The sequence below is a fragment of the Moschus berezovskii genome, chromosome 4 (assembly GCF_049115385.1).
Source record: "Moschus berezovskii isolate FMDL1 chromosome 4, NW_MosBer_1.0, whole genome shotgun sequence".
Lineage (NCBI taxonomy): Eukaryota > Metazoa > Chordata > Mammalia > Artiodactyla > Moschidae > Moschus > Moschus berezovskii.
This window is the reverse complement of record NC_142463.1, coordinates 68091127-68114005: the sequence shown is the minus strand read 5'-3', so window position 1 is coordinate 68114005 and position 22879 is coordinate 68091127. Positions and strand designations below refer to the sequence as shown.

The 22879-nt window shown below is 43.8% G+C and overlaps 1 long non-coding RNA gene across 3 annotated transcripts in view; it reads left to right on the top strand.

The window, feature by feature from the left end:
- Window positions 1-20486, top strand: part of LOC148778062 (uncharacterized) — a 32001-nt gene extending 11515 nt beyond the window's left edge. For all 3 annotated transcript variants that reach the window (XR_016037213.1, XR_016037215.1, XR_016037216.1), the window contains one exon: window positions 20269-20486. This is a non-coding gene — a long non-coding RNA (uncharacterized LOC148778062). The remainder of the gene's footprint in view (window positions 1-20268) is intronic.
- The last annotated feature ends 2393 nt before the right edge of the window (window positions 20487-22879 follow it).

Genomic DNA, 22879 nt, shown 5'->3' with positions numbered 1-22879 from the left:
CGATTTTCTTAAAAGTCAATGTCTAATAGCTTGATATATAATTTAAAAATCTTACAGTAAACATTAGGACTGCAAGGAGATCAAACTAGTCAATCTTAAAGGAGAACAACCGTGAATATTCATCGGAAGGACTGATGCTAAAGCTCCAACACTTTGCCAACCTGAAGTGAAGAGCCAACTCACTGGAAAAGACCCTCATGATGGGAAAGACTGAGGGCAAAAGGAGGAGGAGGCAGAGGATGAGATGGTTAGATAGCATCACCAATTCAATGGACATGAATTTGAGCAAAATCAGGGAGATGGTAAAGGACAGGGGAGCCTGGTGTGTTGCAGCCCATGCGGTCTCAGAGAGTTGGACATGACTTAGCAAATGAAAAACAACAACAAAATGAAAGCTTATTGCCTGAACAAGCTATGTATAATTTTTCTTATTTCATTTCTATTTCTATACATTTAAATAATCATCATTGCTCTTTGCCCCTAAATTTAAATCTATTAAATTACTTTATTTGAAAAATTCTTATCTAAAATATCTGTCATATTGCAGAACTTCTACAGATATGAGTAATTCACTGTTTTAATAATTAGTGTGAGAAAAACATATACACAGAATTCTGAAATATTACTTTTATTGTTTACTGAAATCTGTATGCAGGAAGAAATAGCTAGTTTTTAATGCAACAATATTACAGGTTCTCTTTTATACATAATTTATTCAGGGATGCATCATGAATTTTTGATCTAAGGAGGGAAAGGATCTTGAACTTAGCAGTGAAGAAATTTCAAAAGGCTGTTTGAAAGATGAAAACTGACAATATTCATTTTAAAACAGAAATAAGTCTTTCATTTGAAGACAAGGGGAGTCCCCATTTTTTGTTCAGAAGAATGAATGGGAATACGGCATTAATGATGAGAACAGGGTTCCTGAAATTTATTCAAGAGGTAAAGCATTAAGATCTCTAATGTTGCATTTTTTAATGTTTAGAATACAAAGTTCTGTTACAGAGGAGCCACTTTGTCAATATTACTTGGATATCTTTAGAAGGTAGTTTAACTCTTCAAGTAGTTCTAATTTCTCAGTCCATTGTGTAGGCTCTTGTAATGGAAAAAAAAAAAAACTTTAAATGATCAGTTGAAAGCTTCCTTCAAAATCTCTCTCAACGTCTCCCTTTGCATTTCCACTTCTGCTCCCCTGGTTTAGCTCTCACCACTTTGTGGCTGCACAGCAGCCACCGCCTCTTTCTCAGTCTTCCCCATTTTAGCTTCAGCCAGACCACCCTCCACATAGTTGCCCAATTTATTGTCCAAATTCTGCTCTCAGCACATATTCTGAATGGCTGGCCATAGTAGTTTCTCAATACATGATGACTTCAACTTATTTCAAATATCTCTCCACCGCCCCAAGGAAAAAGCTTAAACTCAAAATCCTGATGGTTTGTAAATATTAAGAGACTGTGATATAATGAAGAATATATCTGATGTTTGTCCATTGCTGGGGCTGCTGCTGCTGCTGCTGCTGCTAAATTGCTTCAGTCGTGTCCGACTCTGTGCGACCCCATAGACGGCAGCCCACCAGGCTCCCCCGTCCCTGGGATTTTCCAGGCAAGAACACTGGAGTGGGTTGCCATTTCCTTCTCCAAAGCATGGAAGTGAAAAGTGAAAGTGAAGTCGCTCTGTCGTGTCCGACTCTTCCTTTGGAATCTCCTGAATGATGAAGTGTCTTTGTTAAGTTAAAGAATTGACTCACCTGGGCCTCTTGATAGTTTCAGGGTGAGGGATGGACATCAGCAGGAACAACCATGTGATTAGAGTGTTGGAACTTTAGGCCAGCCTGACCTCTGGGATTGGGGTACTTGGAGATTGAGTTCAATCATGAGGCCAGTGAGTTAATCAATTGTGTCTATGTAATGAAACCCCAGTAAAAACCCTGGACACTGGGGCTCAGTGGAGCTTCCTGGTTAATGAACTCATAGATGTGCCTGGAGAGTAACCTGCCCTGACTCCGTGGGGGGAGGGCACTGAAGCTCTTTCTTCTCTCCCAGACCTCATTTCATGCATCTCATTTGGCTGCTCTTGGTCGTATCCAATAAAGTTGTAAATCTAGTACCTGAGCTCTGTGAGTCATTCTAGTGAATGTTTCAAGTTGTCATATTGTTTATTGTGCTCCTGGTCAGTCATGTCTGACTCTTTGCAACCCCATGGGTTGTAGCCCACCAAGCTCCTCTGTCCATGGGATTTTTTAGGCAAGAATACTGGAGTGGGTTGCCATTTCCTCCCCCAGGGATCAAAGCCACATCTCTGTGTCTCCTGCATTGCAGTTGGATTCTTGACCCACTGAGCCATTGGGAAAGTCATGGAACCCCCAAATTTGTAGCTAGTTGGGCAGAAGAATGAGTGATCTGGGGATCTCCCAAGACTCATGTCTAGCATCTGAAGTGAAGACAGTCATGTGGAGGACTTCGCCTTTAACCTGTGGAGCCTGTGTCAACTCTGGGTTGTCAGTGTTAGAACTGGGGTAGGGGTAGAAACAGATCTGGCAGTATTGAGAAGCCATTACTGGAAATCTGCAGAAATAGATCAAGTCACCAGAGCATGAGTTTGTATAGAAGAGCTGTGATGTAAAGATTAATTTACTGAAAGCCTCCCCAGGACCACAAAATGATAACACTGCTTCTACTGCTGCTGCTAAGTCACTTCAGTCGTGTCTGACTCTGTGTGACCCCCTAGACGGCAGCCCACCAGGCTCCCCCATCCCTGGGATTCTCCAGGCAAGAACACTGGAGTGGGTTGCCATTTCCTTCTCCAATGTGTGAAAGTGAAAAGTGAAAGTGAAGTCGCTCATGTCTGACTTGTAGCGACCCCATGGACTGCAGCCTACCAGGCTCCTCCGTCCATGGGATTTTCTAGGCACGAGTACTGGAGTGGCTTGCCATTGCCTTCTCCGGATAACACTGCATGTGTCCTCTAATCTTGATTATGTGAAACCTATAAGGATGGCCTCATGGTAAGCAATCACACCTGTGAGTCATTTAAAGACACGAGGAGTTAAAATATTTTGACTAGCCTAGGGGAAGGCACTTGGAATGCATTGTGATCTATGGACTTAATTCTACAAGGACCTACCAGTGGTTTATTTTGGCAGAAGATGACACTGTCTTTTTCCAGTTAGTGTCTGAGAAACATTCTGCCTAGGCAAGACGACCAAGCCTGGCTGATGTGTTGCCAGTGGGATAATATGTCCAAGGATTTGGAATCCTCTGTACTATCTGCATCGCCAGTAGTAATTCTGAGAAGAATTGAACTGCTAGTGCTGGTAATAACGGTTATGAGTGGCGTGAGGGCATTGCCTATTTATCGCTCACCAAGCTGTTTCCAATTTTGGCAGTAAAACATAGCAACAGGGGGAAAGAAGAGAGAAGCCGCAGGCACGGAGCACCTAATCCCTACCAGGCTCAGTATGAGTGCTTTTACCTAAGTTAGTTTATTTCATTCTGGTAACCTCACTGAGGAAGAGGTATTGTCATCACCACTTTAGAAACACTCAAACTATGACTCTGAGTTCCCTGAGGTCTCCCAGATAGTAAGTTAGTAAGCTGTCTGGATCCAAATTTAAACTCTACTCTCAACTTTACTGCCAACTTTCCAGCTTTGGGCTTCACCCTGGCATGCCTGAATTACATTTCGGGTTGCTGCTGCTGCTGCTAAGTTGCTTCAGTCGTGTCCGACTTTGTGTGACCCTACAGACGGAAGCCCACCAGGCTCCCCCATCCCTGGGATTCTCCAGGAAAGAACACTGGAGTGGGTTGCCATTTCCTTCTCCAATGCATGAAAGGGAAAAGTGAAAGTGAAGTCAGTCAGTCGTGTCTGACTCGTAGCGACCCCATGGACTGCAGCCTACCAGGCTCCTCCATCCATGGGATTTTCCAGGCAAGAGTCCTGGAGTGGGGTGCCATTGCCTTCTCCACATTACGGGTTAGGAAAGCAGAAAAAAGTTATTTTTTTTTCACCCTCAGCTTGCCTGGTGGTTGAGGGAGAGTGGTGGTGTGGTTTGATCAACCCCGAACTTAAGCTGTGGCTTTCCAGGTTGGCTCAGTGGTAAAGAACCCACCTGCCAATACTTCCTGCTCCGTGGGTCGAGAAGATCCTTTGGAGAAAGACATGGCAACCCACTGCAGTTTTCTTGCATGGAAAATCCCATGGATAGAGGAACCTGGCAGGCTAAAGTCCATTGGGTCACAAAGAGTTGGATGCAATTTATCAACTAAACAGCAACTTAGGCTAAGGTAAGCACCTGAGCCAGTTTTCCCAAAGAAGATAAAAGATTGCCACTGGCAAGACAACACTGAAATCTTTTTGCAGCCTTTTCTCTGAACAGTCTCTCTTTTAGGCAAATAAATTGGTGCTAAATCTGGGGCAGGCAGGAGCAAGCAATCATCACAGTCTTCTAGAGACATCCTTGGTATAGCTGCCCAGGGACCCCTTGCTGTTTTGAGGCCACTCCTCCCACTTCCCCAAATTACTACTGCCTCAAAATTCTCCAAGCCAGGCTTCAGCAATATGTGGACCGTGAACTCCCAGAGGTTCAAGCAGGTTTTAGAAAAGGCAGAAGCACCAGAGATCAAATTGCCAACATCCGCTGGATCATGGAGAAAGCAAGAGAGTTCCAGAAGAGCATCTATTTCTGCTTCATTGACTATGCCAAAGCCTTTGACTGTGTGGATCACAATAAACTGTGGAAAATTCTCAAAGAGATGGGAATACCAGACCACCTGACCTGCCTCTTGAGAAACCTGTATGCAGGTCAGGAAGCAACAGTCAGAACTGGACATGGAACAACAGACTGGTTCCAAATAGGAAAAGGAGTGCGTCAAGGCTGTATATTGTCACCTTGCTTATTTAACTTATATGCAGAGTACATCATGAGGAACGCTGGGCTGGAAGAAGCACAAGCTGGAATCAAGATTGCTGGGAGAAATATCAATAATCTCAGATATGCAGATGACACTACCCTTATGGCAGAAAGTGAAGAGGAACTCAAAAGCCTCTTGATGAAAGTGAAAGAGGAGAGTGAAAAGGTTGGCTTAAAGCTCAACATTCAGAAAACAAAGATCATGGCATCTGGCCCCATCACTTCATGGGAAATAGATGGAAAAACCGTGGAAACAGTGTCAGACTTTATTTTTCTTTGCTCCAAAATCACTGCAGATGCTGATTGCAGCCATGAAATTAAAAGACGCTTACTCCTTGGAAGGAAAGTTATGATCAACCTTGATAGTATATTAAAAAGCAGAGACATTACTTTGCCAACCAAGGTCTGTCTAGTCAAGGCTATGGTTTTTCCCGTGGTCATGTATGGATGTGAGAGTTGGACTGTGAAGAAAGCTGATCGCCGAAGAATTGATGCTTTTGAACTGTGGTGTTGGAGAAGACTCTTGAGAGTCCCTTGTACTGCAAGGAGATCCAACCAGTCCATTCTAAGGGAGATCGATCCTGGGTGTTCATTGCAAGGACTGATGCTAAAGCTGAAACTGCAATACTTTGGCCACCTCATGCGACGAGTTGACTCACTGGAAAAGTCTCTGATGCTGGGAAAGGTTGGGGGCAGGAGGAGAAGGGGACGACCGAGAATGAGATGGCTGGATGGCATCACCGACTCTGTGGACATGAGTTTGAATGTACTCCGGGAGTTGGTGATGGACAGGGAGGCCTGGCGTGCTGTGATTCATGGGGTCGTGGAGAGTCGGACATGACTGAGCGACTGAACTGAACTGAACTTGTGAGTAGCCAGCAGTGAGTCTGCAAACAAGAGTCCTGGAGAGGCATCCCTCGGTCCACGAGAAGACCTGCTATTGGGCTCAACACTTGCTGAAACCATGCTGGAAGGATGAGGCCAGGGGCTCGGCACTCTTCAGTGTCTATTTGTCATTTGTAAGAGGCCCTTCCTGCGTGGTTGGCCTGGGATCCAGCACTGAAGGGCCTGGAGTAGAGTGTCCAGTCCCCTGGAGTCAGGAGGCTCATAGGAGTTGGATAAGACACACTGGTCTTCGTGGTGTCACTTGGCTGCCAGCAGGGTAGGCCACCTAGGACTACACTCCACCACCCCACCTGTCCAAAATGTTGAACAGACTGGAGGGAAACTTAGGCAGGAGGCAGAGTGCAGCAACTCCGAGACAGCACCTCGAGCTGAACAGTCTCCCTCCCTCCCAGTTTCCTAAGGTTTTGGAGCAGTTGATTTCCCATGGAAACAAGCAGAAATCTGTTTTAATCATCGGGCATTTTTAGTTTCCTAATTTGTATGGGAACCTGGAGACACTGACATATGGTACATTCATCGTCCCGGAAAGCTACAGCTGAAAGAAAAATAGTTAGAGCCAGTCTTAAAACTGGAACGCTTCTTCATATGCCTTCAAATGATTTTCCTTAATCAGAGTGTGTCAACAGTGCTGCCAGAAGACTTGGTTCTGTTTCAGCTCAGCCCTTCTAGCAGGATTTGCATTTGAATCTTGGTGAGTGCCTCCCCCACGGTATAGCCCAGCCAGCCAGCTCTTATGGTTGGATGGGGAGTCCCCCCACTCAGCTGTTAAACCAGAGTTTTAAAAATATAAATTTATGTATTTAATTTTTGGCTGTGCAGGGTCTTCGTTGCTGCTGGGTTTTGCTCTAGTTACAGCCAGCAGGGGCAACTCTCTTGTGGTGTATGGGCTTTTCATGGTGGTCGCTTGTCTTTTTGGCAGAGCACGGGCTCTCGGCACATGGGCTTCACTAGCTGTGACTCATGGGCTTCATTGCTCCACAGCGTGTGGGATCTTCCTAGATCAGGGATTGAACCTGTGTCTTCTGCATTGGCAGGCAGATTCTTTGCCAATGAGTCACCAGGGAAGCCCCGAAGGAGGTTGAGAGAATGCAGTGAGCTCTGGCTGAGTTCTAATCCTGAACCTTGCACACACTAGTCCTGTGATCTTGGGCTAAAACTGAGCTTCTCTCTGCTTCATTATCCTCCGATGAGGATTTCATTCAATCATTTAACAAATATTTATGGAACATCTACTTTGTGGCAGACGCTGTTCTAAGAACTGGGAAGATAGCAGTGAATAAAATAGGATCTCCACCTTTGTGGAGTTTAGAGTCTCTTGGAGGGAAATAAACACTAAAGCAAATGAGTAGAAGGTAAAATATGCTGGTGATAAAGGTTATGGAGCAAAATAAAGCAGGGGAAGGGAGTAACTGGGATGGGCAATTACAAATTGTGGGTCATGGAAGAGCTCACTGAAAAGGAGGCAGCTGAGGAAAGGCTTGAAGGAGGTGTGAGAATGAGCCACATGGATATCCGGTATCTGAGGAAAAGCATTTGGGTGGAGGCCTTGAAATGGGAGATTACCTGCTGTTGTTGAGGAATAGCAAGAAGTCCAGCCCCTGCCCCCCTACCCCCCTGCACCTCCCCAAGCCCCCAGTGCTTTGTTAGAGCAGCTCAAATAGACTGCAGTTCTGGTGGGAGGATAAGGCGGCCTGGTGGCAAAAGGAAGGGATTTTCCTCTCTTGCTTTGTAATTTTGTGAGCCTGGCATGTGAGTGCAGAAACATGTTGTCAGTCAGGCTCAGATATTGCTTAAAGCAAGCAGTTATGCAGTTGCTATTCCCGTATATGTTGAAAATAGGATCTCAAACTGTCTTTATGACTTAAACACTTGGAACAGCAAACTGCCCTTCAAGTCTCCTGCTTCACCTGTTCTCAGTTCCCACAGGTAGAAACACAGCCCAATCAGAACCACTAAGGAAGATCCAAACATAAAACTTCCGCTTGTGTGGGTGGTCATCCTAATAGCTACACCTTAAAATATTATCTTTCTCTGATTTTATGTTAAAAATTTCTATGATGGGGGAGTTCCCTTGTTGTTCAGTGGTTTGGACACTGAACTTCCATTGCAGGGGGCATGGGTTCCAGTCCTGGTTGGGGAACTAAGATCCTGCAAGCCATATGGCAGGGCCAAAAAAAAAGTCTGTAATGAAAAAGCATAAAATGCTGGGGGAGGAGGAGTGGCACAAAAAATTGACAGCAGGAGACCTTCTAGGAAGATCTAGGAAATGGCATACATAGGAAATAAAAACAAGGACAACTATCTTGAAAAACATAGAACTCTTTTAAGTTACGGAATAAATGGGACCTTAACATATTTCAGTTTATAAAAATGACCGTGTACTTTTCCTGACTTGCTCTTATTTCTAACTTACAAAATTCCTCCCTGACTCCAAGATGTTAATGTTGGTATTTAATGAGAATGAATACTTATAAGAAATTCCATTCTAAGCACTTAAATATATTAATTAATTTAACCTGTATAATAATCCAATGGCCCTTGTCATAACCTACAACAGGTTTGACCTATAAAGACAAATAAAAATACCAGAATAAAATGCTGGTTACCAGAGGACTAGTGGTAGGGGTATAAGACTGACAGTGTTTAAGGGTACAAACTTGTAATGAGCAATTATAAGTAATTGAGATCTAAGGTACAGTATAATATAGACAATAATACTATAAGAATGTAATGTGATAAATATCACCTTAAATTTACACAATGTTCCCTGTCAAATTTATCTAATAAAAAAGAAACATTAAAAAACCTTTAGTAGGTTTGAATCTCAGCTCTGCCACTTGCTAATTAGGAAACTCTGTGAGACTCAACTTTCTACTATGTAAAATATGAGTAATGACTCAATTCACAAGAATGTTGTCAAAATTAACGTGATGTAGTGTGTGAAATATGCACATAACAGTGCATGACACAGTGAGCTCTCCATTAGCATCACTCCTATTACTGGTGACAAATGGTTTCTTTGCACACCTTGAGGTAAGAGGTTATAGATGTTCTACAGCAAAGAGGCCACAGAATTAAAATCTCTTCTTCCAGCCTTTAATAGGCTATTATTAGACAGTAGTTTTCAGCTTCAAAAACCACAATTTCCCCTATCCATATATTAGAAAGTTTTGGAGTTTATGCTAACCTTCAGGGTATTGGAGAACTCTTTCTAGAATATCCAAATCAAGAACGTATTCCCATATCACTGACATTTTTTAAGTAATTTAAAAATAGTTATTACATGTACATGATGCAAAATTAAAAGAAAATACAAAATATATGCAGAGAAAAGGATCTACAATGTTACCTTTTTTGTGTATATATCCACCAGAGGTATTGTGAATATCCAGGCTTACACACTCTCTCTTTCAAATATTCAATCAGCATATATATTTAATAAAGTCTATTGTTTTTACTGAGATATCGTATTGATTAGTATTTCCCTGAGAATACTTTCTTACAGGCTCACAATAGCTGCTGACTCTGTTGGTGATCATCTCTCCAAAAGCCCTGGAGAGGTGTCAGTAATCAAGTAAAAGAAGCAAGCAGGGATAATACAAGAGCTCCAGGAAGGAGGGTGAAGCTGGTGAGTGGCCCTGGCTGACAGACGTGGCTCTCAGAATTTTAAATGTACTGTCTTACTGACTTTTCCCAACCAGGTAGTCTCTCCCATTTTGCATATGAGAAAATGGAGGTGTGGAAAGGTTAAGTGACTTGACCAAGGTAACACAGAAAGTCGGGGAAGCAGGCTTCAAACTTAAGTTTTGCTGGTTTTAAAGCCCTAAGCCCAAGGACTTCCACCCTATGGGCAGGACAAATGGATCAGATTCCCAGGAAAGTAGGAGGAGCTGGATTGCCAGTTGCTTTAAATGTGGTGGGGGTGGGGTTGGGGAGGAGGTAAAATATGAAAAACCTAACAATTATAACAGAAAAACAACACATGATAGGCGGAGATCATAGTCAACAACCCTTTTCTGCTTCAGCCTCTCTTCAGACATGTGAACATTAAATGTTCATGGAGATCAGCACTAACTCACACACCTAATATGTAATGGTGATGTTTTGTTGGGGAAGACAGATGGTTTACCCTCAATGCTCCCTTAGTCTGTCCCAGAACCCTCACTTCAGAGGCTGAGTGGAAATCAGTTATCATTGCTTGAGCACATAATCAAGACTTTTGTAAATGAAAACTTCTGAAAAAAAAATTAGATGGTGGTGGTGTCGTCTTAGTCTTTTTGGACTGCTGTCACAAAATATCACAGATTGGGTGGTTTAAACAACAGCCACGTCTTTCTCACAGTTCCAGAGGCTGGAAGTCCAAGGTCAACATTCAGTTTTTGGTGAGGGCCCTCTTCCTGGCTTGTAGACAGATGAATTAAGATGGGGAGGGGAGGATACAAAATCGATACACAGAAATCACTTGCATTCCTATATACTGACAATGAGAAATCACAAAGAGAAATTAAGGAATCAATCCCATTCACTGTTGCAACAAAAAAGAATATCTAGGAATAAATCCACCTAAGGAGACAAAAGAATTGTATAGAGAAAATTATACTGATAAAAGAAATCAAAGATGACATAAACAGATGAAGAGATATTGGAAGAATCGATATTGTGAAAATGACTATCCTACCAAATGTAATCTACAGATTCAATGTGATCCCTATCAAATTACCAATGGTACTTTTTACAGAACTAGACCAAAAAATTTCATAATTCATATGGAAACACAAAAGACCCTGAATAGCCAAAGCAGTCTTGAGAAAGAAGAATGGAGCTGGTCCTTCATTCTTCAGGAAGGACATTCTCCTGAAGGACATCCTTCAGGAAGTCAACCTTCCTGACTTCAGATTATACTACAAAGCTACAGTCATCAAGACAGTATGGTACTGGCACAAAAACAGAAATATAGACCAATGGAACAAGATAGAAAGCCCAGAAACCTTATTTTTTACACAAGAGGCAAGAATATACAATGGAGCAAAGACAGCCTCTTCAATAAATGGTGCTGGGAAAACGGGACAGCTACATGTAAAAGAATGAAATTAGAACACTTCCTAATACCATACTCAAAGATAAGCTCAAAATGTATTCAAGACTTAAATGTAAGACCAGAAACTATAAAATTCTTAGAGAAAAACATAAGCAGAATTCTTGATGGCTCAAAGCAAGATCATCTATGACCCACCGCCTAGACTAATAGAAATAAAAACAAAAGTAAACGAATGGGACCTGATTAAACTTAAAAGCTTTTGCACAGCAAAGGAAACTATAAGCAAGGTGAAATGACAACCCTCAGAATGGGAGGAAATAATAGCAAATGAAACAACTGATTAATTTCCAAAATTAACAAAGGATTAATTTCCAAAATATACAAGCAGCTCATACAACTCAATAACAGAAAAATAACCCATTCAAAAAGTAGGAAAAAGACCTCAACAGACATTTCTCCAAAGAAGACATACAGATGGCTAACAAACACATGAAAAGATGCTCAACAATTAGAGAAATGCAAATCAAAACTACAATGAGATATCACCTCACACCAGTCAGAATGGCCCTCATCAAAAAGTCTACAAACAATAAATGCTGGGGAGGGTATGGAGAAAAGGGAATGCTCTTGCACTGTTGGTGGGAATGTAAATTGATACAGCCACTATGGAAGATGACATGGAGATTTTTTTAAAAACTAGGAATAAAACCATCATATGACCCAGCAATCCCACTCCTAGGCATACACCCTGAGGAAACTAAAATTGAAAAAGACACATGTACACCAGTGTTCATTGCAGAACTGTTTACAATAGCTAGAACATGGAAGCAACCTAGATGTCCATTGACAGATGAATGGATAAAGAAGTTGTGGTACATATGCACAATGGAATATTACTTAGCCATATAAAGGAACACCTTTGAGTCAGTTCTAATGAGGTAGATGAACATAGAGCTTATTATACAGAATGAAGTAAGTCAGAATGAGAAAGATAAATAGTTCAGTTCAGTCACTCAGTCATGTCCAACTCTGCGACCCCACGCTGGAATCTAGAAAGATGGTACCAAAGAATTTATTTGTAGGGCAGCAATGGAGAAACTGGAGAAGGCAATGGCACCCCACTCCAGTACCCTTGCCTGGACAATCCCACGGACAGAGGAGCCTGGTAGGTTGCAGTCCATGGGATTTCTAAGAGTAGGACACGACTGAGCATCTTCACTTTGATTTTTCACTTTCATGCATTGGAGAAGGAAATGGCAACCCACTCCAGTGTTCTTGCCTGGAGAATCCCAGGGAGTGGGGAGCCTGGTGGGCTGCTGTCTATGGGGTTGCATAGAGTCAGACATGACTGAAGTGACTTAGCAGCAGCAGCAGCAATGAGAAACAGACAAACAGATTTATGGACATGGGGAGAGGGAAGGAGAAGGTGAGATGTCTGGAGAGAGTAACATGGAAACTTACATTAGCATATGTAAAATAGATAGCCAATGGGCATTTGCTGCGTGTCACTGGGAACTCAAACAGGGGCTCTGTGTCAACCTAGAGGAGTGAGATGGGAGGGAGGTTCAAGAGGGAGGGGATATGTGTATACCTATGGCTGATTTATGTTGAGGTTTGACAGGAAACAGCAAAATTCTGTATAGCAATTACACATCAATTAAAAAATAATTTAAAAAAGAGATGGGGAGTGGGAGAGAAGAGAGAACTCCAGGCTCTCTTCTTATAAGGACACTAATCCTATGCTATAGGCTTAACCCTCATGACCTCACCTAAATCTAATTATTGCCCAAGGCCCACCTCCTAATATGATCACATTGGGAGTTAGGGTTTCAACATATGCATTTTGGGGGGACATTTACATTCAGCCCATAATATTAACAATGACAAAATAATGCTAAACGCTTAGAGTTTGACAGTTGGCAAATATGTTTCACACAAACCAGCTCATTTACACCTCACATGTTAGTTTTGATACCAAATAGGATGCTACAGGGGCTCCTGGACACAAAGCCTTTCTGTGTCTCCCATTTCTTTGATTATAGGAAATAACCTTTATTCAGCTTCCATGACCTTCCTGAGTTCCAATGGGCAGATTCAAGCCGTTGTTAATTAGGGAAGGGAGGGTAGGCGAGACTAGGGATAAACAGTCAAGAGAAACAAGGTCCTGTTTCCCCATCAGCGGATACACACAACGATGTCTGAGCTGTTTTGCAGATACTGAAACCCCCTCCAGGTGGAAGAAGTTACAACTAACTGTGGTATGCTGCCCTCAGGCATGTAGACCCCAGACCAATTGAAACCTGAAGGTTGATGTTGCAGACTCCTCCTTACCTCACCGCCAACACATCAGAAGAGCGTCCACGAGCTGATCACAAGCCCTCTTTGAAGCATTACTATAAAAGTTCTCACTATCCTTTCCATGTGGGGGTACACATAGTTTTCTGAGTCAGGTACCTGCTATATTCCTCTTTGCCTGGCCAAGTAATAAAACTATCCTTCTCTGTTTCACTCTTGTCTCTGAGATTTGATTCGGCACTGGTGTGCAGAGAAGTTGAGCTTTGGGCATCAGTTTTTATGTTCCTTCTTTTATGGTGAGGAAGCTGAGTTGAGGAGCATTCGGTAATTTCCCCAAGGCCACACAACTAGTAAGTGGCAGTGGCAGGGTGCAAATTCAGGTCCTCTAATTCCAAATCCCGTGTTCTTTCAGCTGCCTGAGAAATCAGGCCAGTCTGCCCTGAGGATTAACAACAGCAACAATGAAGTAGGAACAACAACTGATGTTTATTTAGTGCCCGACTAAGTGTCACTCAGGCTTCCCTGGTGGTTCAGATGGTAAAGAGTCCGCCTGCAATACAGGAGACCTAGTTTAATCCCTAGGTAGGGAAGGTCTCCTGGAGATGGGAATGGCTACCCATTCCAGATTTCTTTCCTGCGATATCCCATGGACAGAGAAGCCTGGCGGGCTACAGGCCATGGCGTTGGGAAGAGTCGGATATGACTTCCCAACTAACACACACACTCGCACACACGCGCGCGCGCGCACACACACACACACACACGTCATTCTCTTTGACAATGTTATCTCCCAGGGCAGGTGCAATTATTCTATTTTACATCCCTGAAAAAATCTAAAATTATCAGGATTGAGTCAATTTCCAGGAGCACACAGCTACTACATGACAGAAAAAGTATTTGAACCAGGTCTGGTTGAACCTAAAGATTATGTTCTTATTAAATGCTATGCACTAGTGGCCTTTGAAATGCTCTTTGAAAAACAGTATGTAAGAGGAAAATATTCTGTTAGACATATTTTTGGAGATTTTAGTCAGAAATGGATTTCTTGCCCTTTAAAGGCATTAGAGTCCTACAATGTACTCTATTGAAAGTCCTATTTTTTAGGCACTGCAGATGGAGGACAGATGTTTCTTTATGCTCTGAAAGGTCCACTCTTTGTCACTGACCATAATGAGATTGTATCTTGCTCTGAATGTTTCAGAAAAATGGCATCAGACAGATCACTCCAAATGAAACCAAATCAAAGGAGGGACTGCATAGATTTGATGAAAACAACAACAGGATGTTAGTCAGTGGTTTGGGCGGAAACTTTTCACTGTGAAGTTCATCCTGAACCACACAGACATTTTCAGAGGCGCTCTACCCTAAGATTCAGCCTGAAGGCAGAGAAATGCATTTATGTCTGATGGAGACTTCTGGGATGGGGTGAGGGTAGGTGCCACAGGTCGGAGTAGTGCAATGCTGAACTTTCTTTCACTATGATACGGAATTATAGGTAGAATAAAGGTCCTAAGGTGGTAGAAAGCAAGTGAAAGCTTTGCTGTGACTTGAGTATGACTATTTAGATAAACAGATGATTTCTGTGAATTCAACAGTCATGCTTTAGTGCCTGAGCATATTTTAACTGCCCATTTGGGAAGAATGACTAGACCTTTAAGATAATACTTAAGATTGTATTTCGCAGTCTTTATTGTGTTTTGGAGTCACAATTGCAACCTGTGAAAAACTTTTTCAGGGCCAATACACAAGTACACTTATGTTTTGACCACACTGATCCCCCGATTAGGAAACTATTTGCATTCCAGAGAGAATCAGAGCCTGAAACTGCCTTATAGTCACCTACCTCAATGCTCCTCATTTTACTGAAGAGAAAACTGAAGTAGGCATAGTCAGGGTTAGTGACATGCTGGGGTCACTTAACAAGCTGGGAGAATGTTCGCTGAAGACCTAAAGGATGTTAGTTCAAGGTGGTGTTTGCAAATTTGATTGAGTTTCTGCATAGTATCTAAGAATACAAACTTTGAAATCAGATCTGGATTCTAAGCCAGACTTGTTTACCAGCGGTGTGAGTTTTTACAGAAACATTTAACATTCTCAAGCTTCAGTTCTCTCATCGATAGGATGAGCATAAGATTTTCATACCAATGCCTCATCATTCCCATCATACCTTCAAAGTCTGCACCCAGAGTTCTAATTCCTCATGTTGTTCACATGCCCACAAGCCTTCGAAGACTTACTGTATTCACAGTCTATCTACAAAAAGTACCCATGAGCAGTTTCTGGTACGTGTACTTCTCCTTGGGCTTTCTGACTGACCCCCTGGTCCTGGGATGAGGTTTGCCAATGCCTAAACTTCTGCTTTTCATTCATTCTGTACCTACAGTGTGCTGGGCACTCTACTAGTTGAAAGGGAAAGAAAGATTAACAAAATTTGGTTTCTGTTGTCAGTTTAATGAGGATGAAATCTATGAATAACTTCACTACCTTTTTATAAAGCTTAAGAATAAAAGCACTGAACTGTAACTTGAGGGAAGGAAGGTGGTCAGAGACAAAATATTTTGTCTTAATCTTGAAAAATGAATGCAGGTTTGAGAAGTTGACCGCTAGGTAGATAAAGAAGTAGGGAGATAGATCAGTTCAGTTGCTCAGTCATGTCCGACTCTTTGTGACCCTATGGGCTGCAGCATGCCAGGCTTCCCTGTCCATCACCAACTCCCACAGCTTGCTCAAACTCATGTTGATCGAGTCGGTGATGCCGTCGAATCATCTCATCCTCTGTCATCTCCTTTTCCTGCCTTCAATCTTTCCCAGCATGAGGGTCTTTTCCAATGAGTCAGTTCTTCGCATCAGGTGGCCAAAGTACTGGAGTTTCAGCTCCAACATCGGTCCTTCCAATGAATATTCAGAACTGATTTCCTTTAGGATTGACTGCTTTGATCTCCTTGCAGTCCAAGAGACTCTCAAGAGTCTTCAACACCACAGTTCAAAAGCATCAGTTCTTCGGTGCTCAGCTTTCTTTATAGTCCAACTCTCACATCCATACATGACAACTGGAAAAAGCATAGCTTTGACTCTATGGACCTTTGTTGGCAAAGTAATGTCTCTGCTTTTTAATATGCTGTCGAGGTTTGGCATAGCTTTACTTCCAAGGAGCAAGCGTCTTTTAATTTCATGGCTGTAATCACCATCTGCAGTGATTTTGGAGCCCAAGAAAATAAAGTCTCTCACTGTTTCCATTGTTTCCCCATCTATTTGCCATGAAGTGATAGGACCGGATGCCATGATCTTTGTTTTCTGAATGTTGAGTTTTAAGCCAACTTTTTCACTCTCCTCTTTCACTTTCATCTAGAGGCCCTTTTGTTCCTCTTTGCTTTCTGCCATAAGGGTTGTGTCATCTGCATATCTGAGGCTGTTGATATTACTCCTGGCAATCTTGATTCCAGCTTGTGCTTCCAGTCTGGCATTTTGCATGGTGTATTCTGCATATAAGTTAAATAAGCAGGGTGACCATATACAGCCTTGACGTACTCCTTTCCTGATTTGGAACCAGTACATTGTTCCATGTCCAGTTCTACCTGTTGCTTCTTGACCTGCATACAGATTTCTCAAGAGGCAGGTAAGGCGGTCTGATATTCCCATCTCTTTAAATAGTAGATAGATGATAGATAATTTCCCAAATTTATGTTGAAGGAAGGGGCCTCTGAGTGAGAAAACAGGGTGGGCAAAGGTATGGAGGTTTGGGAAGGCCTGGCCTAGCGGACTGCCATGCCGTTCCCTGCCATTCCTGTGGTGGGCCTATAAGAATGCATGTGGGAAGTCCAGCACTGCCCTGAGGGTTTGGGTGCTGGCCAGAAGCAAATCACTGGGGTCAGGTCACAGTGCTGCTTTGTTAAATCTCACAGTGTACTGGAGGGCAAGAATATGAACATTTTCAGTGAGTCACATGTAAATGACTGTCTCTTTCTCAAGGTACTGAGGTGGGAGGTTGGAGGAGGCGGCTCCTGTCATTCTGGGTGACAGAGTGAAAAGTCAACATGGTTGCATTTCTGCTGCTAATATCATTCCAGTCATGTGGAGTCAGATTTCATTTTCTCAACCTTCTTCTCTCTATAGCTACAAGAGGCAAGGCTTCTTCCTTTAATCACACAATCTGACAGAGGAAGAACAGACAAGTGTGACTGTGGTACATCAGAGAAGGCTCTGCCTGCCCTGTTCTCAGCAGTGCCCTGCGTGGTGGTGGGGACATGCTTGGGACCAACAGGGAACCCTTCTTGCCTTCCTTTGCATCATAATATGGTTACCTGATTGATTCCTGATATCAGGTGATGATACCTTCCTGGTTACCTGATTGCTTCCAGGGAGATGTGGGTGCTGTCCAGGGCACGGCTGCTTTTCTCAGCCATCTCTTGGCTGTCTGTCGTTTTCATATGAGCAGAGAGAAAAGAGGGAGGAAAGAAAGGGGCCATGTGCTCCTAATGGATCAGGGTCTCCGTTTTCTGGTCTGATGTACTTTTCTCTTTCAGAGGAGAACATCCCCTCCACGTGTAGGGCAGTCCGATTGGCAGACATTCATGGAGAATCTCAAAGCCCAGTGCTGATGCTTCAGGCAGCTGTGGGTGCTGTCCACACCAAATTTATAGTCTAGTCAGGAACACAGACGTTAAACAAGTAGTAGTTACCAAGGGGATGGCTACCTTAGAGTAGCGTGCCAGTCGCCATGAGAACGCACAACAGGGGAGCCTGAATGTGGACCTGGTCAGGCAGCTGCTATGCTGGGGAAGTGACCATTAAACCCAAGAAATGGAAGAACTCAAGTTAGTTAGACAAATGGAACATGAAAGAGAAATACATGTGTAAAGATAAAGATGAGAAAGAACACATTTTAAAAGATTTTCTACCATCTGTCTTTGGGAGGAAACTCATGACCACTAACATGCAGTGAACACTCACTGGGGTTGAACATGATGCTAAGCATTGTACTTAATCTGGAATCCTCCTGAGACCAAGGGAGGTCTGTTTTCATGAGGCTGTTTGTCTTGTCCTTATTGATCCCACTGTATCCTCAATACCTAAGGTAGTCCCTGTGTGGGAGCAGGCACTAAATATTTGTAGGGTAGAGTCTACACTTTATGGATGAGGAAACTGAGGCTCAGAGAGGTAAGGTTACCCAGATCTCACTGGTAGAGATAAGACTCCAACCCAGGGTGCAGCCGGCTGACAGCCCAGCTCTAAGACAAGGGGCTTGCTTTCTCCTCTTCTAAACACAGCAGAGTTCACACCTAGGCCTGGACCAGTCTTGAGCTGGGAACCAGGGCACAAAGTAGGTGCACAGCACACAGCTCCAGGGCTGCCAATCATGGGTCAGATCAGCCATACAAGTCTGCCCTTGGTACTGGCACCCTGCTGGGGCTGTACCTTTAAAGCAGGGAGAAGCTGACACCGCTCAGTGCACCCAAGCCTGGAAGCGTGTCTCTGCTGCTGGAGCCTATTAGGAACACTTAGGCCACTTAGGCTGATGGAACACTTAGGCCCAGAGCCCCATGAAACAGAAACCAAAGAACTGAAAACTGGGAGGCAGCAGTTGGTCTCAGGTTAGACTCTGGGCTGGACATCAGTGGTGATGGATCAGCCTTGGATTGCATGCTTTGGTGTTAAAAGCCCAAGAGGGTCAAGTACCTCCCAGGTCACCTTTTTACCCGTGCCACCCGAGGTCTTTTCTCCTTACAGGGAACTGTAACCTGAGAGGACATAGGACCTCCTGGGAGTGCACCTATCTGCCCTGCCCTCCATGGCTCCTTTTCACCGCACATCTGGTTCTCTTGATGGGAGGCTTGGCAGAACAACCCTTTAAATCCATTCCATCCTCCCTCACCTGCTGTTATGCAGTAGATTCTTAAGTGAATAAAAGACTTGTTCACATGCCATGAAAATGAGTCATTTATAAAGCTAAAAATTAAATGTATGACATGCTCAAGTTCTTAGGAAAATTACTCAATAATAACCCTGATCAACACTTCCCACTTACTGAGCATCTTATATAGATCAGAATACTGGAGTTGGAAGGCAACCTAGGGAACACCTAAGCTCACCCTCTCATTAGGGTCTATTAGATGGGGACCCTAGCACACAGGCACCCACAGATCACACTGGAAATGGCAGTTGCAAGGGCTAATGCCAAATCCTAAAAGTCACAAGGATCCCACATTCTCTCCCACTACGAACTGGCCCCCGGCATCCTCAGCATGTCCAAACTCCCGAGCCACAGCTCATGCCAAGAAGGGGATTCCCTGTAGCCACTCTGGCCAGGGGCTCAGCTGGGGCCCCTGCTGACTATCTGAGGCAGCACCTGAGCCATTTGGCTCATTTTCAATCTTGAAAAAAAAAAAAAAATCTCTGGGCGCTTTTTCTAAACTGGGGGAATTAGATTCATCATCAGAAAGAAAAAGGGAGGCAGGCCAATTTCTTTCATTTTTCTAGAAGACTATAAAAGCAGCTAATGTGATGTTGCAAAGTCACTTGGTAAGCCATCTTCTGTTCCTGAGCTGAGCTCAGTGGCCGGGGTGGATGGTCATCTGGGAGCTGCAGTTCCACTGTGTGAAGGGCCTTGGAGGTGGTTGATCGGGCAGCTCACAGTGGGTCTGACGTGCCCTTGTCTTGAAGGGCGGGTGTTCTGAAGAAACCCAGGGGAAATGCCAAGTGAACCAAGGCTTCAAGGAGTGGGTTCTTAGAGCCTGAGGTGAGGCTTTCTCCACATTTAGGGGTATGTTCAGCCAATATGCAGAGCCAGGGAGGGACACAGCCCCAGCTTGGGGTGAGGAACACACCTCCTTATCCAGAGCACAGCAGGCATTCAGTAAGGACAGCATCACCTACCCCGCCTCCGCACTCTCCAAAAGTCCACATCAGCAGAACAAATTTAGAATCAATTTAGCCTGAACTGTGATTGGTAGTCATTTTGCAAGTCTAAAATGTCTGCCAGCATCTCTGTATAATAAACTAAGATTCTCAGGGAGTTAAACTGTAACAGCCATTCTGTATGAAACCCAAACTGACTGGGAGCCCCACGTGCATCCTGAAGCAAGAACCAAAATATTGACAACTCTTTTTTTTTTTTTAACAGGTAAAGGTCTTCATCCATCATCTCCCACAGGGTCTGAAACTCAGAATGGCAGTCTGTTCCTCTGATGAGAGCACATGTGCTCGAGTTTAGGTTAGGACATTGAAAGAAAAACTGCAGTTTCAAAAATAACCACAAGTTTAAAATTACGTTAGTCGTTTGGATGAAATTGTTGTATTTATACTAAAGGGTATAAAGCTATGTGTTTGTGTATATGGATATATCTGTGTGCATATCAATCCTTTCCCAGCATGTCTGCACAGTCTAAAGGACAGAATACTGGATCAGAGGCTGAAATCCTAGGCTGTTCTCACACCACCATCACTTGTCAGTCACATGGTCTTGGCAGAGGGCACTATATAGAAAGCAGTGCTTTGCTGCTAGAGTCTCCAGTCCAAAACCTGGGTCTGCCACATACTAGCTATATAATCTAACAGGTCACTTACCATCCTGGGTTGCCTTCTCTTTTCTGTAAATGGAGACTGTGCCTATCTTAACACATTTTAAACACATTTATAAAGTCTATGGCCATTGAACTCAAAAGCTCTCAATAATGATTCATTATTGATGGCTCCTTTCAGAGCCTAGCTGTCTGATAAGTGAAGTGGGAATAGGAGCCTCAAGTGCTTTGGGCCCAGCACTGCACTGTGCCCAGAAAATGTTATTATCAAGATACAGGACATAGCTGAAGTGAATGCAGCTTGTTAGAGACAGCATAGGACTTGCAGTTAGGGAGGAAGCTTGGGTGCTAGTCTTGGCTCTTCCACGGGGCTCTGGTTGTAGACCAGCAGAGCGTCCCAAGTGGCACTAGTGGCAAAGAACCCGCCCGCCAATGCAGGAGGCGGGATTGACCCCACGGACGGGAAGGTCCCCTGGAGGAGGGAATGGCAACCCACTCCAGTATTCTTGCCTCGAGACTCCCATGGACAGGGGAGCCTGGCGGCTACAGTCCAAAGGATTGCAAAGAGTTGGACACAACTGAAGCGACTTCAGCACAGCACACTCCAGCCTTTTTGGCACCAGGGACTGGTTTCATGGAAGACAATTTTCCCATGAATCAGAAGGATGCAAGCAATGGGGAGTGATTGTAAATACAGTGAAGCTTCGCTCACTAGCCCACCACTCACATCCTGCTGGGTGGCCTGTTTCCTAACATGTCACAGATGGGTTCTGGTTCATGGCCTGGGGATTGGAGACTGCTATTACAGACTCCTGTGCTCCTGAGAAGAGCACTAATTGGGGATATGCAGATTTCGGTGCCACCTCTCCCAGGCAGTGGGCTTGTGATCTTAGACAAGTCACCTAGGTTTTCCTCATCTAAAAATCTCCATGGTCTCTTCTTCTGGAAAGTTCTGTGATCCTAGGAGAGGATGGGGGAAATAGTATGGACAGGAAGTGACTCACTGGCTCAGGAGAAGACAAACTAAGATAGATATAGAACAGGAGGAAGGAATAGGCTTAAAGCTACCAAGAGGAGACCAGTGAACTCCGAAAAGCAGAGCATGATCCATGAGTCTTCAAATACTCAGGTGGGTGAGACTGTGAAGTGCTCATCTGGGGTGCTGGTTACCTAAATCTCTGTAGAAAGAGCTTTGCAGACCTGTAAGTTAAATTGGATTCCTCTTCTGAACAGTCACAAGATGTTGGGGAAATTCTCATTTTTAAGTTTGTTTTCTTATCTGTAAATTGGGAATAACACGCCAAATAAGGTTGCTGGATGGACTGAGACAGCACACATGAAGAACCTACTAGAATATTTGGCCGGTTGCAGGAGGTACGTGCTTAGTCATGTCCAACTCTTTGGGACACATGGACTGTAGCCTGCCAGGCTCTTCCTGTCCATGGAATTTTCCAGTCAGTAATACTGGAGCAGGTTGCCATTTCCTTCTCCAGGGGATCTTCTCGACCCAGGGATCGAATTTGTCTCCTGCATTGGCAGGCGAATTCTTTACCACTGCTGCCACCTGGGAATCTGCAGAAGGTAAATGATGTTATTGGTGTATCCCAATACGATGTTTCCCCCAAGGTGGCAGACTCCAAGCTGTAGGAGCAGGGATGAAATGATTAGATTTTTATCTTTCCTCAGTTTGAAGCCATTAATGAGGCCTATAATATATTGTTCTGCCCAGGAATCACCGGGCCAGTGAATTTCCCTCAGGCCTCAGAATGCAGATTGAATCAATGCTTTTTCACTTGGCTCCTTCTTCTGGATTGCCTTTTTTACAGAGCAGTTACCCGAGACTGGTTCAGTCTATTATAAAAAGGGTAACAGAACCACTCTTCTCTAAAACCCAAAATGACCTGTGTAGTTTTTTTAGGACATGCCATAGAAGCACGTTAAGACATAGGCACATAAGACAAGGATGTGAATCCTAACCCAGTTTAAGGAAAGACTAGAGGGAAACTCCGGAGAAGGCAATGGCAGCCCACTCCAGTACTCTTGCCTGGAAAATCCCATGGATGGAGGAGCCTGGTAGGCTGCAGTCCATGGGGTCGCTAAGAGTCAGACACAACTGAGCGACTTCACTTTCACTTTTCACTTTCATGCATTGGAGAAGGAAATGGCAGCCCACTCCAGTGTTCTTGCCTGGAGAATCCCAGGGACGGTGGAGCC